Raw genomic sequence first — 12,549 nt, 5'->3', positions numbered from 1 at the left:
TGTAATCAATCTTTCCCATATTATCTTCGAAGATATAAATCATCCAAGAAAATGCATCTCCGCATATATATATATATATATATATATATATATATATATATATATATATATATATATATATATATATATATATACTGCAGACCTAACCCTCTGTCGACTATACGAAAACAACCAGAAATCAAACAAATAACCAAGATCATCAACACAAAACAATGAAAAGAAAGATGTTAATTGAAATCTTGCGTGAGAAAGATTGGTCATCTCAACATAGAATGAATGACATGGTAAATACAAAAATAGATAGATAGATAGATAGATAGATGGATAGATAGACAGACAGATAGATAGATGGATCGATAGATAGATAAATACATTGATAGATAGATAGATAGATAGATTGATAGATAGATAGATACATTAATAGATAGATAGATAGATAGATAGATAGATAGAGAGTGAGAGAAGAACTGCATTCATTGGTCTATTCATTCATTCCCCAGACCACAAGAATTTCTAGTGTATCTTCCTAGGACACACTCTTCCTGCTTCACATCCCCAACACACGAGAGAAACAAATGCTAAGAAAAAAAAAAAGAAATATATCTCAAAATATTGGGTGGCTGGCAATGTGTGACGTGGAGACGAGTGTTCAATTCGTTCTAAGGAAGCCAGGGTTCGATATCTCCTCTTCCCTGTTCCTGATTGTCAGCTCGTGGTTAACTATATATTTGAACGATGTATCTATATATAGTTTGAGTTATGAAATACATCACTTTGAAATATATCCATATCTGTCTGTCTTTCTGTCTTTTCATACATCTATCTATTGTCTATCTATCTATCTACTACCTACCTATCTATCAATCTACATATCTATCTATCTATCTATCTATCTATATATATATATATATATATATATATATATATATATATATATATATATATATATATATATATATATCTTTCTCTCATACTATTCGCCATTTCCCGCGTCAGCGAGGTAGCTTTAAGAACAGTGGACTGGGCCTTTGAGGGAATATTCTCACCTGGCCCCCTTCTCTGTTCCTTCTTTTGGAAAATTAAAAAAAACAGAAAGGAGGATTTCCAGCCACCCGCTCCCTCCCCTTTTAGTCGGCTTCTACGACACGCAGGGAATACGTGGGAAGTATTCTTTCTCCCCTATCCCCAGGGATAATATATCTATATACATATATATATATATATATATATATATATATATATATATATATATATATATATATATATATATGTGTGTGTGTGTGTGTGTGTGTGTGTGTGTGTGTGTGTGTGTGTGTGTGTGTGTGGCGACGGAAATGAATGAAGGCAGCAAGTATGAATTATGTGCATGTCTGTGTATGTATATGTATGTATACGTTGAAACGTATAGGTATGTATATGTGCGTGTGTGGACTTGTATGCATATACATGTGTATGTGGGTGGGTTGGGTCATTCTTTCATCTGTTTCTTTGCGCTACCTCGCTAACGCAGGAGACAGCGACAAAGTATAACAAATGAAAAAAATGAATATATATATATATATATATATATATATATATATATATATATATATATATATATAGCTTAACAGACAGTTCCTTACCCCACGGTATAGCGTCAGAAGAGTCCCGTGATGCTGGCGTTATCCTGCAGGAGTTCCTCGTGAGGCTGGGGGTATCCTGCAGGAGGCGCGGGTGGGTGGGCGTGGATCCTGCAGGAGTCGCGGGTGGGTGGGTGGGTGGGTGTGGATCCTGCAGGAGGCGCGGGTGGGTGGGTGGGTGGGTGTGGATCCTGTGCATCAATGGTGATGGCAGGAACTTGTACCTGGAGCACCAGATCCTTTCGCTGACCGTCTGCTTCAGGAGTTTCCTTCCTGGTCCGGGCCAAGATGGGCGAGTGTATCCTCTATATATTTTCTTTTCCTCTTTGTTTGTTTGTTTATTTGTATTTCTTTCCGGTGTTTGAGGCGGGAGAGAACACAAGGGTGTCGTACGTGTCTTTGTTGACAGTCGCGACGCAGTTCCGTAACTCCACACACACACACACACGCACGCACGCACACGCACACGCACACACGCTGCCTCACGAACGCAACAGAATTGAACAGTTGCTCAACACGACTCACGAATGCGATGCGGTTGACAGTCGCTCACCACGTCTCACGAAAGTCACAGACCCGACCGATGAATTAAACACTGTGTCTCACGAACGCAAAACAGAGTTGACAGTTTCTCAACACGTGTCACGAACGCAACAGACTTGACAGCTGATCAGCACTCTACCTCACGAACGCAACAGATTTGCTTTATCCCCCTAAAAAAAACCTAACACAGTTTCCAGTCTTTCTCAAAGCGACCGCGTCAGTGTGTGTGTATGTATATATATATATATTTCACATTTAGTACCTTGACAACACGTCAGTAACAACCGGGCTGGAGTGAGTGCGTCGTTGAGTGCGCCGTTGAGTGCGTGCGTGAGCGAGTGAGGGCCCTGCCCCACCAGCACCACCTGTTGCCCTGGTCCACCACCATCACACTCAAATCACCACATAACTACTGTGTCAACGACCGACCCCCCCCTCACACAAGACACAGGTTGGTCAGGAGGCTCTCAGCCCAGCCTGTCGTCCGCCTGCGTCCTCACAGCCTCGCCGACGGACGCACATGTGACGGCGAGGGAGGCGCGTGAGGCGACTCCCCTCTCGCGTCGAGGACTTGGCGGGCGGAGAAGAGGAGGAAAAGTGTTGTGGTGAGCGGCGGTATGGCGTCCTTCCTCCACGGTGGCTGGCGGGACACTGCAAGACCTGGGCCCTGGCTGGCCTGCCTCGCTGGGGGAGTGGCACACAGGCGTGTACCTCCTCCTCCTCCTCCTCCTCCTTCCTCCTCCTCCCCAACCCCTCCACTACCACACAACCGCCACTACCACAAAGCCACGCTCCTTATGTACTCTTTTATAGCCATACCCTTCACAGCTCTCACTCGAGGCCTATCTTTAGTTTTTCCTTTAAAGTATTCTCTCTCTCTCTCTCTCTCTCTCTCTCTCTCTCTCTCTCTCTCTCTCTCTCTCTCTCTCTCTCTCTCTCTCGTGTCGTATAACCTCTACATGCCATACAGGTGCCCTCCAGCAGCAGGGGTAGTAGGTAGGTGGGTGCACAACACTGACCACTCAAGCTATGCAATGTCGAGTGGTTAGTGCACCCAACCATAACACAAAGGGTACGGTGTTCGAACCCCCTGCCGTTGAAAAGCATTATGTGTGCTATTGAAATATCAGAACGCGTTCATATACCCTAAACTGCAGGTTTTTTTTCGAAATGATTTACACTGCGTCCTTGCAACGGTAGTTTAGTAAAGATATGGGTATGAAAAGATGAGGGTTGTAGTGAAGATGCGGGTGTAGTGAAGATGCGGGTGTAGTGAAGATGAGGGTGCAGCGAGGATGACTACAGACAACACAAAAGGATCCAAATTAGGTCGGCCAAACATAACTATGCTAGTAATCATTATAATAACAGAAATGGTTCATTGGATTACTTCCGGTTGATTGATAAACAGGAAAAAAAAACAGGAATAGGAGTAAACAGGAAAAGAATTTTCATACAACAATAAACAGGAGCCATATGAAGAGTGCACAGAGAGGAAATCACTACACTTAACCATCTCGTAATGTAACTACAATACGAGTAATCAAGAACATCGCTTAAATGACTTAGAACATCAACAGCATCAATGAAATATCCTTAAATATCAATTGTATTCCTCATACAAACATCAGTTGTATTCCTCATACAAACATCAGTTGTATTCCTCATACAAACATCAGTTGTATTCCTCATACAAACATCAGTTGTATTCCTCATACAAACATCAGTTGTATTCCTCATACAAACATCAGTTGTATTCCTCATACAAACATCAGTTGTATTCCTCATACAAACATCAGTTGTATTCCTCATACAAACATCAGTTGTATTCCTCATATGCTTTATAACATCGTACCGTCGTGTTCAGTGATCGCACGGTCTTGTTCAAAGATCGTACTGTCCTGCTCAAGGATCGTATCGTCGTCCTCAAGAATCCTACCATCGTATTCAAGGGTCGTACCGTCGTGTTCAAGTATCGCACCGTCGTATTCAAGGATCGTTCCGTCGTATTGAAGAATCGCACCGTCGTGTTCAAGTATCGTACCGTCATGTTCAAGGATCGTACCGTCGTGTTTAAGTATCGTACCGTCGTGTTCAAGGATCGTACCGTCGTGTTCAAGTATCGTACCGTCGTGTTCAAGTATCGTACCGTCGTGTTCAAGTATCGTACCGTCGTGTTCAAGTATCGTACCGTCGTATTCAAGGATCGTACCGTCGTGTTCAAGGATCGTACCGTAGTGCTCCACGGCTGGTAAGGTGCAGTGTGGCTTATAATGTTAAATTTACAGTGGTCCTGAAGCGGGTTGGTCCTGAGTTATGTTAATTACTGTAAATATTGGTCTACTGAAGTCTAACCTTTGATGCTGGGTTCTGGTGGAACAGGATATGGATGTGAGAAGTTATTTACGTTGAACTTAACTTGAGTCTACTATTACCTGTGTTCTATTTATATTTATTACACTTAACAGCCATGTCCCGCGTTAGCGAGGTAGCACAAGGAAACAGACGAAAAAATGGCCCAACCCATCCACATACAGACACATGTATTTACATACACGTCCACACACGCACATATACATACCTATACAATTCAACGTATACACACATATACATACACAGACATATACATATATACACATGTACACACTCATACTTGCTGCCCCCATCCATTCCCATTACCACCCCAAAACTCAAGAAATAGCATCCCCCCCTGTAAGTCCACGGAAAAATGAAACACGATTAGTTCCCAAGTGCACTTTCGTGTAATAATCACATCATCAGGGGAGATAAAAGAAAGAAATACAACAGTCAGTTGATATACAACGATGAGGCGGAGCATTTGGTAAACAAGTGACTACCCGAATATAGATGGCGTAATCACGAAGTAAATATGTAACAATCACAGATGAACTTGCAAGCCACGAAGAAAATTCAAAATAGGAAAATCTGATTAAACGCTTTCGTGTATTTCAACACTTCTTTAGAGGCCAGTTGTAACAGTTCACAGGAGGAGAAGTTTTCACAGAGACACCGATAAATGACAACAGTCACAATCTTGTATGGTAATGATTTCCTTCCAAGACGTGACTCTGTGTAACATTTACTGATGGCTCTGTAAAATTTTCTCTTCTTGTGAACTGTTACATCTTGTTTCTGAAGACGTGTTGAAATACACGAAAGTGCCTATGCAAATTTTCCTATTTTGAATTTTCAATCTTGGTTTAGAAATTCATATAAGAAAATATCATATATATGCATGCAAAAAAAGAGGAAAATGAAACACAAGTTCCCAAGTGCACTTTCGTGTAATGGTCACATCGTCAGGGGAGACACAAGAATGAGATAGAAGACGTAGAACAGTCAGCTGATATACAAGGAAGAGACGTACCTAAGACGCCATACGTAAACAAACGTTACCGGATGGTGGTGTTCGGATTGGTGTGTTCGGATCTGGCAACATGCATGTCATAACCTTTTTATCATGTGGACAAGGAAGGGAACTGTTTAGCATATTCAAATTATCATCCTTCCAGTCGATGTTCCTCAGGGCATTACGTATATGCAATCCGAAATTTATTGATGAGTTTGAGAAGATATATTCTACTGTATCCAAATTAAAGTATCTTAGATCCTTCATTAATAAATCCCTTAAGTCGGCAAAGGAATCACCTTATAAAGTTAAACCTAAACTCCCTTATGACACCAAGAATCTTTTAGCTCTCCCTTTTAGTGATGATTTCACATTACTTCCGATGTAGCTTAAATCCTCTAAAGCTAGTCTTCAGCAATAACAATACTATGAATATCTCAATCAAAAACTCAACAGAAAATTTAGTGCGTGCTGTGTTTACAAAATACCTTGTAATAATTGTAATATGCTCTATGTTGGGCAGACTGGTGAGGATTTTATATTAGGCTTGAGCAACATGGATATGGCATAAGAACAGGACAAGAATCAACTGCTTTGCTTAATCATGTTGAAAATCATGATCATTGTACTGACTGGAGTAATACTAATTCAGTTATTAACTGTAAATCCTTTACCACGACGAAATATCATTGAATCTTCTACTATCAAATACACAAAGAATTGTAACATTAATATTGGTGAAGGTCTATACAAATTGGCTAGCTTTATTGTAGGCAAAATCAGGTAACAGTTCCCTTTCTTGTCTACATAATACAAATCTAATGACAGTCATGATACCAGCCCCGAACACACCAACCCGAACACCACCAATGGCGTCTTAGCTACGTCTCTTCCTTGTATATCAACTGACTGTTCTACGTCTTCTATCTCATTCTTGTATCTCCCCTGACGATGTGATCATTACACTAAAGTGCACTTGGGAACTTATCGTGTTTCATTTTCCTGTTTTTTTCCCCACAAAACACGTGACTTTATTAATGCAGAAACACCATCAGAAAAAAAAAGAAGGCTGGAATCCCGAGCGCTTTCCTGTATTACTCTATCTTCAGAGGACTAATTCCATCACGGCTCTAGTCCTCTGAATGTGTGGTAATACACGAAAGCGCTCAGAATTCTCATATATATATATATATATATATATATATATATATATATATATATATATATATATATATATATATGTGTGTGTGTGTGTGTGTGTGTGTGTGTGTGTGTAACTCGGGAATAGATAGCAACTAAAGAGTTCTCAAGAGGCAGGTTAACAGCACCTTCAGCTGTTGGCCAAGTGGGTAACAGCTGGGCTGAGGTTGCTGATGTAGCAGCAGCAGCAGCAGGAGGAGGCGTTTAGTGCAGCACAGCTGAACCCTTGGGTGACAGCCGTCTCAAATCCCATAATAACCTCTCTGGCGCCAGGCTCTTCTCTTTAAGCTTTATTCTTACGGCTTCCCACAAGTCCTGTCTTATAGTTTTCCGTCTTTTTCACACCAGTTCACACACACAGACACACACACACACACACATACACTCATAGTTATCTGACTGCATTAAAATCTCTTCCATGATATGACATTCGTCAAGGATATATATTTTGTTGCCCATATTACGTTTTTTGTCTTTGTTTATCACGAAGAGAATTTTCTCTCCAGATATTTTTTGGATCCGGAAGGAGCAGGAGATGGGGGGAGGAGAGGAGGGGGAGTGGGGGAGGGGTGGGGGAGGGGTGGGGGAGGGGTGGTGGAGGGGTGGGGGAGGAGTGGTGGAGGGGTGGGGGAGGGGTGGTGGAGGGGTGGGGGAGGGGTGGTGAGGGGTCGGACCAAATGAAATGAGGAAGTTAAGAAATCTCAGTAAACGACACCATAGAGATAATTGGATGAAACACCGTCATCCAATTTGGACCCTATTTTGGGTCAGTGATCCTGTCTTGCAAGGTTTCCTTAAGACGCAAGCTCAGATAAACCACTCCCACTCCCCTCACCCCGCCTCACCCTGTCCCCCCTTTCCCCTCTATGTAGGGACGAGGTGTCATCGGGGATTACTAATGGGGGGTGGGGGTGGGGGTGGGGGGATTCTGGTGCATGGGTGTGGGGGGTGGGGCTGGGTGGTACAAGGTCGAGTGTGAAGATTCAGTATAGAAGCAGGAACTTGAGGGGAGAGACTCACTGCCCCAGCTGCTGAAGGGAGGGTATAGAGAATTATTGGTCCCATAGAACCACAGAATATCGACATGTTCTTCATTTTTGTGATATAGTTCTACAAAGCTTGGTGGTTTCTATATCTTTTCTATGTAGTTTGATAAAGCCCTGAGGTTTCTATGACTGTTATATAGTTCTATAAACCCACTAGGTTTCTGTGTCTCCTCTGAGGACAAAATATAGCATTTCTATCTTTCTATCCTGCTTTGTCAGTTTTATTGCATATCACTTTGTAATATGCAATCAAACTGATTGTGAAACAGATTTTTCAATATATTTTCCACCACACAATCTGTTGACTTTTCGAGGCGAGAGGGAATTGCATGTAGTGTTCGCTGGGGATTTGTTGATCTCCTCTGCACAGCACATGAACGAACAAAAACCAGTTCAGTAGGTTGTAGACACCAGCCGCCACACGGAAGTACAATCCTCCTGTCTTAGGAGTGTTGTAGTGATGGCCGGAACCATCTTACAACCTCCGTGTTTACTACCACTCTATTAGGCCAGGGTTTTTGTAACAGATCACCACGCCAGGGTCCATCAGACCTCCTCTTCTTCGTTTCTCTCATCTCCTTAAGAACTGCTGGTCTTATAACACCTCGACTATCGGTCAAGTCTTGCCATCTCCACCCTGCACGCAACATACAATCATTCTATTCAATTCTTCATTTCGTTTCTTCCTAGTAACCATCTTCCCCTCGGTTTCCTCCATATGATTTTCGAAAGATGACACGTTACAGTCTGGTGAACCGATTGCCCCTTGTATCCTGCATCATCATAGGTTGTTGAGCAATGCCAGGTTCCCGCCTGGATCTGCTGCCAACGGGAGGAGGGCTCTGACCTCAGCAGCTCCTGGCCTCTCCCATGGCTCTTGTCCACTCTGATAAACTTGCCTCTTTTTCCCATCCATTTCACCAACATTTGAAACTCTCTACTGATCATGTCCTCCTCAGCAACTATGACTTGGCCATTTATGAATAGCAGGTTTTTCAATTTCCACCTAAAATCTTAGTGTATTTTCTCTCCTTATTTTTCTTTCTCTCTCTCGTAAACCTTCTTGATGTGGACTTCTGTCCATGACTGGAGCTTCCATCGTTCAATAAATTCATTTCCCATTGTGGTAATGTGAGATTATAACTCATACAGAACAAAATATATTAACGAAAAATGAATAAGAGGAACACGGAAGAGTAGTAAGTGATGCACAGAATATCTTAGAGGCTGTGTAACACAACACAAAAAACTAAATTTATTGGATGTGTTGTGTGGTGTTGCTGTGTTGTGTTACTTTGTTGTGTTGTGTTGCTGTGTTGTGTTGCTGTGTTGTGTTTTGGTGTCGTGTTGTGTTATTGTGTTGCTGTGTTGTGTTGCTGTGTTGTGTTTTGGCGTCGTGTTGTGTTATTGTGTTGCTGTTTGTGTTGTTGTTTTTCTTCTATTTTGTTTCTCGTTGTCAGGCGCCGACCATGGGCAGTGTTGCCACAACAGGGTTGTCACTACCTCCTAGTGTTGCCAGAACAGGGTCATCACTGCCAGTAGCTCTCACTGTCAAGTAACTTCGCTCGCCTCAGTTAAGTACCGCAGATATCACTCGTCAAGGAACTTAGAAAGTATCGTGTTTCAGCAGTGGGCGCTCCCGGTCAAGTAGCTACACCACAGCGTCAAGGAACACTCCAGGATGTTACCTGTCAAGCAACTGTTAGGATGTCAGAGGACAGTAAGGTATCTTTCCTGTCAAGTAACTGTAAAAGTGTTAAGTAACCGTCGAGGTTGTTACTTTATAAGTTACCTGATAAGTGTGAAGTAACCGTAAAAAAAGGAGGAGGGGGTGTATCGCCACTCAAGTCACTTTGAATATCAAGGAACACAGAGCGTAAGTAAGTTCGTGTTAAGTAACTTTTAAGTCACTTTTCAAGTAACTATCGAGGAACAAAGTAACAGTTAACAGGTCCCTACACTCGTCTGTCTTGATACGTTATTAATGGAACGATAACATTCTCCCAGGTTACCCACCCCCCCACCCCGGCCACCACCACCCACCCTGGCCCACCCCTTGCCCCGCCCACTGCCACGCCCCCTACCCCAGGCCACCCGCCCTGGTCCATACCCTGGCCCACCCCTTTGGCCCACACCCCCCTCCCCTTTGGCTCACCCCCTTTGGCACTCTCCCCTTGGCCCATCCGCTTGGCCAACTTCTTTGACCCACCTCCTGGCATACCCCCTATGGCCCACCCCCTATTGGCCCACCCCCCATTGGCCCACACCCTGGCCCACCCCATCCTTTACACCCCATGATTCCCCCCCCCCAGCTCCCCCAGCCTCTAGATCCCCCTCGCATCTCTGACCCCCCCCTAGACCCCCTTCCCAAACCCCCAACGCCCACCTGGCCCTTGGCCCCAATCGCCCCCCCCTCCCCCTCCCCAAGGTCATGAGTTATTCAGACTCTTACTCATTCCTCATTTTCTCCATCAATAAGATAGTGAGGATGAGTGTAGGATGGTGATGAGGGAGATGCGGGCTTGGTGATGGTACGCAGGCGAGGGTCAAGTGGTGATGAATGATGAATGTGGTAGTTGTAGTGGTGATGACGGTGTGGTGAATGTGGTGATGAATGATGAATGTGGTAGTTGTGGTGGTGATGACGGTGTGGTGAATGTGGCGGTGAATGATGAATGTGGTAGTTGTGGTCGTGATGACGGTGTGGTGAATGTGGTGATGAATGATGAATGTGGTACTTGTGGTGGTGATGACGGTGTGGTGAATGTGGTGGGTGTGAGGTGGTGCTGATCGTGTGACAACATGTGGTAGAAGTAGTGACTGTGATGATGTGGTGGTGACAGTGTGGTGAATGTGGTATCGTGGTGGTGGTGTGGTGGTGACATGACCACAGGAGACTCTCTCTCTCTCTCTCTCTCTCTCTCTCTCTCTCTCTCTCTCTCTCTCTCTCTCTCTCTCTCTCTCTCTCTCTCAGTCATGACGAGCTATAACACTGTAATGCTCCCATCGTACACGCTTTCCTAGACCATATGAACCACCCCCCATCGGCACAACACTCTCTCCCACCAACTCTCCCACACTTCTCCCAGCAACTCTCCCACACTTCTCCAAGCAACTCTCCCACAATCTCCCAGCACCTTCCCCACACTCTCCCACCAACTCTCCCACACTTCTCCAAGCAACTCTCCCACAATCTCCCAGCACCTTCCCCACACTCTCCCACCAACTCTCCCACACTTCTCCAAGCAACTCTCCCACAATCACCCAGCACCTCTCCCACACTCTCCCAGGTCAGCCTGTCCGCCCCGACCCAACCATACAACTCACAATATTCCTCTCAGTAATTACTCATAACTACCCTACACAAAACGTCCCTCCATAGTGAGTTATCATGAGTTATTAAGCTTGGGTGTGAGGAGGAGGAGGAGGAGGGAGGGTCTTGTGAGGTGGTCGTACAGGAGGGTCATGAGGTGAGAGGTGGGAGGGCTTAAGACCTCATAACACGCCTCGTGAACATGAAACCCCGTCCAGCAGGCAAGGAGGGTTTGGAGGGGGGGTGGATCCCGGTACAGGATGGCTACGTGGTGTCCCAGGGATCGGTGGGTCCCACTGGGTCTCGATACAACGTTGGTAGGTCCCTGTGGGTCCCACTGAGTCCCGGTAGAGGGCTGAGGAGCCATGGCGAACCCCGGGGAATGAACCTTTGTGGACTCGAGGGCAGTGCACCACACAGCCAGTGTAGGTACACTCGCCCATCACCACACAGCCAGTGTACGTACACTCGCCCATCACCACACATCGGGTCACTCGCCCATCACCACACAGCCAGTGTACGTACACTCGCCCATCACCACGAAAAGCAACAGTTCTTACCCTGCAACTCTCTCCCCCATCACTCTCACCTTCACTATCTCTGGCCAGACACGTCGAAGACTTTTCCCCAATTCTCACTTCCTTAAACACTTAGCATCCCATCGCCCTTCTGTAGAATCCCATCCCCCTTCTGTAGAATCCCATCCCCCTTCCGTAGAATCCCATCCCCTTCTGTAGAATCCCATCCCCCTCTGTAGCATCCTATCCCCCCTTCTCTAGAGTCCTATCTCCTTCTGTAGAATCCCATCCCCCTTCTGTAGAATCCCATCCCCCTTCTGTAGCATCCTATCCCCCCTTCTGTAGAGTCCTATCCCCTTCTGTAGAATCCAATCCCCCTTCAGTAGAATCCCATCCCCCTTCTGTAGAATCCTATCCCTCTTCTGTAGAATCCCATCCCCCTTCTGTAGAATCCCATCCTCCTGTAGAATCCCATCCTCCTTCAGTAGAATCCCATTCTCCTTCTGCTGGGTCACCGGTGAGGCTTTCGCAGGTAGCAGTCTAGTGGTGGTGTATCCTACGCGACTCACCTCTGATCCCCGACTTTCGAGGATTTTGATGAATCCTTAAACTCGGTTCTCGACATCACCGATGCATCAGCCGGGGTGCGGAGTAAGTCTTTGATTATTAAACTTCCTTCCTTTGATGTTCTGCTTTTCTCATCCTGAGTGCATAGCCTCCTTTCCAGTCGTTCCACTGCAGTAATGGCCGATGGAGAGATTCCTTTCCTTCACCTTCTCAACAGCGTTGTCCTTCAGGGTTTTATCCTATCACCCAACCTCTTACTTCTGTCCTTAAATCTTCCCTCCACAGCCTTTGACTCTATTCATCCCCACGCCAACGAATCTGAATTCTGCACGTCATTTTCCTTCCACTTCTTACCCTAATACTGGTTCTTTTT

The 12,549-nt window shown here is 44.9% G+C and overlaps 1 protein-coding gene across 1 annotated transcript in view; it reads right to left on the bottom strand.

The window, feature by feature from the left end:
• LOC139752485 (uncharacterized) overlaps window positions 1–2,809 on the bottom strand; it is a 160,993-nt gene extending 158,184 nt beyond the window's left edge. Inside the window, exon 1 of the mRNA XM_071668316.1 lies at window positions 1,623–2,809. The gene's annotated coding sequence lies outside the window, so the exon portion shown is untranslated. The remainder of the gene's footprint in view (window positions 1–1,622) is intronic.
• Window positions 2,810–12,549: the final 9,740 nt, after the last annotated feature.

Source organism: Panulirus ornatus, chromosome 2 (assembly GCF_036320965.1).
Source record: "Panulirus ornatus isolate Po-2019 chromosome 2, ASM3632096v1, whole genome shotgun sequence".
Taxonomy (NCBI): domain Eukaryota; kingdom Metazoa; phylum Arthropoda; class Malacostraca; order Decapoda; family Palinuridae; genus Panulirus; species Panulirus ornatus.
Note: the sequence above shows the minus strand (reverse complement) of the source record. Positions and strands in the feature narration are given on the sequence as shown.